Here is a 6,000-nt window from a genome sequence, read left to right as displayed (position 1 = left end):
ACACACACACACACACACACATACAGAGAGAGAGAGAGAGAGAGAGAGAGAGAGAGAGAGAGAGGTAGTCATTAATTTATAGTCATTTGTTTATAGTTTATAGTCATTTGTTTATAAAAGTTATAATGGCACTGAAAAAGTGACTTATGTCAGGTTTTCATACTTGCAGCATCCCTATGGTACAACATGATCAAAATCTGAACGCTTGGCAGCTAGCATGTATTTATGATGTTGCAGTGTTGTGGGATCATGTGGTCACCTTCTGACAAGCAAAGTATCATGGTTCTGACAGATGAAACTCTTCAAAAGAACCTCGAGGCATTGTTTACCTTAAAGAATCTTTTATTCAAGTAGCATAATATCGGCACTTACATAATCAAAGCCCAAAACCGAATTCTCCTCCCCTGGCACATAGTATCAAAGCACATTTCCCACCTCCAATTTACAGTCATAAATCACATTCCCCAATTAGCTTGAAGCACGGGCTTCCTCCCCAGCTCTCCAGCCCACCAATTCTTTTATCATCTCTGATTTCAACAACCTTGATTCTCACACTAGGTTCAGTGTTGTTATGTCTAGCTGGACTCTCATTCACATCCCCCCTCCCCAGCGTCATCTAACTCTAAAAGCGAAAGGAAGAAAATGGCTACATTTCCATCTGTTGTCAATGCAAAAACATCCAATGTTAGCACCGTTGACACAGAGTCAGTGAGGAAGCAAGATACATCCCTGATCTAGTACCAAAAGAGCCTTTTCAAAAGACAACTGGACTTTCTTGGCCAAGAAGCTTCTTCAGATCTCTGCTTCTTGGACGAGAAGCATAACATTTTCAAGGAAAAACAAAGAAAGTCCAGTTACCTTTCAAAAAAGCACCTTTAGGAAAACCATGACCTGGATGATTGAGAATCTCCATAGACATCCCTTATCTAGCTGCTACTTAGGTCATGACAAAACTCATGCAGTGTAAGCTGGATTTATGTTATTGAATTCCTCCTCTGTGCAATTACATGCATTTTACATGGAGAGCTCAGTTTAGCCACAGTTTTCATATCCCCTTCTCTCTTCCAAATAAATTTCTTTGTTAATTTTCTTTTATTTCCCTGACAACTGCTTTACTCTGATTTTACTGATCTTACTTTGGCTAGAAAGTAGAGGGGGACAAAGGGTGCTTTTTTCCCCTAAAAGCATCATGCAGCATCACCCCACAGCTTTGATATCAAAGCCTGATTCCCTCCTTCACATTCGGCCACCCACTGATTCCAATCAGCATAACTGCAGAGAAACATGGCTATATTTCAGCTGAGCAGTTCACCCCGTTCATGCTGCTGCGGCTGCTACTTCAGTCCCACCATGCCAGGAAGCAAGCTTGCATGTTTCTGCCAGAACTAAAGTACATTAAAATGCTGCAGTTGTCCAGTTAATTTCTTTCCTGCCAGGAATGCCCTGGATGGTGGTTTCCTAAAGTTGCCACCGGGAAACAGCTTTCAGAAATCCTAATCCCCCAGGGGAGAAAAGGGATGGCATCAGATAACTGAAGGTGACCCCACATTAACCTTTTGGACTGTCACTTCAGTTTCTTTCTCTGGCCCGGTCTGTAAGGCTTTCCTCCAAACTGTTTGCCAGCTGGGTTTGTTCCCAAGAAAGGAGCAATGGCTTGGACTGAAAAATGTGTTTTTGTAGACAAATTGAAGCAGCTGACATTTCCAGCTTTCCTTTTTTAAAACAAAAAACAAAAAAAAGTTTTAAAGGGAAGTAAAAGGATTTCAGGCAATCCTGGGCCAGGTTTAGTATCAACAGCAGTCTTGTGGTGCTTCCTCCTGGGAAATGAGGATTACTCTGATTGCAAGGGTTGATGCTTGCACAGCTCCTTCTGTGCCAGCTCTTCTTGGAGATTGCTGTGTATCTATCCACATTTGCCTTCAGTTAATTGAGCAAGCCAGAAGTAAGGAAATCCACTGCAAGATGCTGCAGGTTTGCTGAACTGCATCTAAAGATCACAAAGAGAAACTGATGTGAGCAAGTACTTACTGTAGGATTAACATTCTTCGAGTGGTAGGAGATTTTTCCAAGGAAGATTTCACCAGCAGCATCCCTGGCTTTCTAATGAAAGAAAAGAAAAGGGGAAGAGAAGTGAATGCAGAAAGATATATATTATGAGTGTGGATGGTTTAAGTTCTAGAATTCGGCCTGTCGTGATGATTTCCCTAGCTAGAGGATTGTCTGATGGATAGCATTCATGGAATTGATAAAAGGTTGTCAGCAGTTCTCAATGACTCTACATAACATCTACCTGAAATGGCAATTTACCCACAGAACTATGTCCTGGAACCTGCATCTCTACACCAAAAAGACTGTATGTAACAATCAAGTGTTCCTGAATATAATTTTGGATAGCTTGGAAAGGAAAGACATTGCAGTAAGCAGAAACTTTGGGAGGGAACATTTTAGTGCAGAATTAACTTGCATAGACTTGTTTGCTTCCAACAAGACCTTACATGTATACGATATATATGTCTTGCATGCATGACTTAAAAGTAAATGCGTATTTTTCTCTCTCACACACCCAAAGAAAAATTGTGTTAAAGAGAAGAATATGGGATCTGGAGTCCTTCTGCTATCATTGAACCACAATTCCCAACGTCCCCAGTCTGACAGTGAAAGTTACTACAAGTCGTAGCTCATAAGCCTCTGGAAAAAAAGAGGTTAATCAAAATGCTTCCCTAGAATTTCTCACTACTAAGGAAAGAAAAGGCTATTTATTGTGGACATCATTCTTTGGAGAGAAACAGCAAGTCACATATATATGAATCTGTTTTGCATTTGAATGACTATGTGAATCAAAGTAGAGAAAAATTGCTGCAAGCTCTGAAAACAGAAACAAAGGGAGAATATAAGGAAAAACGGCTGGATGATAGATTAAATAGATGGAAAACCAAAGCTTTACATGGACATTTGAAAAACATTGAAGGAAAATGTGCTAACAACTTGACATTGGCATGGCTTAAGATGGGAACCATCAAGAAAGAAACAGAAGGCTTAATACTGGCTGCTCAAGAACAATCACTACAAACTAATGACATGAAAGCGAAGATACAAAAATCTACTGACAATCCAAAATGCTGACTTTGCAACAACAAAGCTGAAACTGCTTCACATTTAATATGTGAGTGCAGCAAAATTGCGCAAACTGATTACAAAGCTAGACATGACCAAGTTGCTAAACTAATTCACTGGGCATTGTGTAAAAAATACGACTTGCCTGTGGAAAAAGTTGTCGAGAATGAGAGGGTGAAGATCTTGTGGGATTTCTGAATACAGAGAGATCGCCATTTGGAACACAACATGCCAGATATCACAGTTGTAGAGAAACGAAGCATACAGCTCATTGATATCGCTCTACCAGGAGATGCCAGAGTTGAAGAAAAGGAATTGGAAAAAATTACGAAATGCCGTGACCTGGCCATCAAAACTGCACGATTATGGATGAAACGTGTAACAGTGATACCCATTGTCATCGGGGCACTGGGGACTATGTCCAAAAACTTTACAAAATACATCAAGAAATTGCAACTTCCTGCAAGAACTCCAGCAAAGCTTCAAAAAACTGCGCTACTCGGAACATCTTACATTTTAAGGAGATACCTGGTTGATACCTAGGATGCTGGCAGCAGTCTGTGTCAACCATTAGTGCCAGTCAATTTGAGTATTCAGTTGACTAAGTTTCATATTTTATGAATAAAAGTTTTATAATAATAATAATAAAGTTGGAAGGGACCTTGGAGGTCTTCTAGTACAAACCCCAGCTCAGGCACGTGAGCTGTTTGCTTCTTCAATATGGTAGATACTACCTCTTTTCACCTACGTGTTGGGTTCAGATTATGAAATGTGCTTCAGAAGAATATCTCCAGTAACTGTGAGTTAATGTTTAGAGAATGCCTGATGAATTAAAGTAATCTGCATGAAACCCTTTCCGTGGAATTTATCTGCCTGTATCAAGCAATAGTAGCCCCCTTTGCTTGAAACAGAACAGGTGAGATGGATGTTGTAAAAGGTTGATAAAATAAAATTCAAAAGCATCAATATTCTTTCTATCCTCCACTGCATAGAATGAACCATAGAGTGAATTTTATTCTAGAACAATTAATCAATGGAACAACCTGCCTCCAGAACCTGTGAATGCTCCAACACTGAAAGTTTTTAAGAAGAAACTGGATAACCATTTGTCTGAAATGGTACAGGGTTTCCAAGGTCCCTTCCAACTTTATTATTATTATTATAAAACATTTTTCTTCTTCTACAGTTTGGTGGATTTGTAGTAGCCCTCTGCCCCCTATTCTTCTTGGCAGGTACAATCTGTCGATGTCACTTCGTGGATGTAGAGCATGGTGCATGTTCAAAAGTTTACGTGTTTTCCGGTCTAGGTGTTCCAATTCGGCCAATGTCCAGTTGATAATTCCAGCTGGGTAGCGTATCACTGGGACTGCCCATGTATTAATGGCTTTATTTATTTATTTATTTATTTATTTATTTGTTTGTTTGTTTTTATAAACCGCCCTTCTCCCGAGGGACTCGGGGCGGTGTACAGAGTAAGGTAGGTATACAGATTGAACAATAGTGAAAAACAATAGTAAAAACAAACTGGGACCCCAATTAGAGCTATCAGGCCAGGCCGGACTGCTGGAACAGGTAAGTTTTTAAGTCGCGCCGGAAGGTGCGGAGGTCGGGGGCCATCTGGATTTCGGTTGGCAAGCAGTTCCAGAGGGCTGGCGCACCCACTGAGAATGCCCTCCCCCTGGGGGCCACCAGCCGACATTCCTTGAGCGGTGGCACCCTGAGGAGGCCCTCTCTGTGGGAGCGCACAGGACGGTGGGGTGCTGACATTGGCAGAAGGTGCTCCCGTAGGTAGTCCGGACCCATGCCATGTAGGGCTCTGTATGTCATTGTTAGCACCTTGAACTTCACACGGAAGGCAACCGGAAGCCAGTGCAGCGCACGGAGGAGAGGTGTGATATGGGAGTATCGGGAGGCTCCCAAGAGTGTCCGTGCCGCTGCACTTTGCACCAGTTGAAGCTTCCGAGTGGATCTCAAGGGCAGCCCCATGTAGAGAGCGTTACAGTAGTCTAGGCGAGAGGTCACAAGGGCATGGGTGACTGTACGTAAGGCATCCAGGTCCAGATAAGGCCGTAGTTGGCGAACTAGTCGAACCCGGGAGAAGGCCCCCTTGGTCACAGCTCCTATGTGATCTTCCAGGGAGAGCTGCGAGTCTAGGAGGACACCCAGGTTGCGGGCCCTATCAACAGGGGGTAGTAACTTGTCCCCGATGTTAAGGGATGGGATGTTCTGAGTATCCTGGCTTGCCGGTACATACAGCCATTCAGTCTTGTCCGGGTTCAGTTGAAGCCTGTTCCTCCCCATCCATTCCCGGACCGCTTTCAGGCAGCGGGACATCACGTCGAGGGCATCACTGATGTTATTTGGAGTTGAGATGAAAAGCTGGGTGTCATCAGCATACTGATGGTACCCTACTCCAAAGCTGCGAATGATCTCACCCAGCGGTTTCATGTAGATGTTGAACAGGAGAGGCGAGAGGACCGACCCCTGGGGGACTCCGCAAGCGAGAGGCCTCGGGGTCGACCTCTGTCCCCCTGCCAGCACCAACTGCGAGCGACCCTGGAGAAAGGAGGAGAACCAACGCAGAACCGTGCCTCCCACTCCCAGTCCCCTGAGGCGTCGCAGCAAGATACCATGGTCGATGGTATCGAAAGCCGCCGAGAGGTCTAATAAAACTAGGACAGAGGAATGGCCCCTGTCCCGGGCTCTCCAGAGATCATTCATCAGAGCGACCAATGCCGTCTCCGTGCTGTAGCCTGAAGCCCGATTGGTTCGGGTCTAGATAAACCGCTTCATCCAGGATCTGAGGAAGTTGGTGCGCCACCACGCTCTCAACAACCTTCGCAAGGAAGCGAAGATTGGAGACTGGACAAAAGTTTAATTATACTT

The 6,000-nt window shown here is 43.7% G+C and overlaps 1 long non-coding RNA gene across 1 annotated transcript in view; it reads right to left on the bottom strand.

Moving 5' to 3' along the window:
* Positions 1-321: 321 nt before the first annotated feature.
* LOC310635407 overlaps positions 322-6,000 on the bottom strand; it is a 101,272-nt gene continuing 95,593 nt past the window's right edge. Inside the window, exon 2 of the long non-coding RNA XR_014491400.1 lies at positions 322-1,987. This is a non-coding gene — a long non-coding RNA (uncharacterized lncRNA). The remainder of the gene's footprint in view (positions 1,988-6,000) is intronic.

The sequence above is a fragment of the Vipera ursinii genome, assembly GCF_947247035.1.
Source record: "Vipera ursinii genome assembly, chromosome: 2".
Lineage (NCBI taxonomy): Eukaryota > Metazoa > Chordata > Lepidosauria > Squamata > Viperidae > Vipera > Vipera ursinii.
The sequence above is the reverse complement of the archived record's forward strand: the minus strand, read 5'-3'. Positions and strand labels throughout refer to the sequence as shown.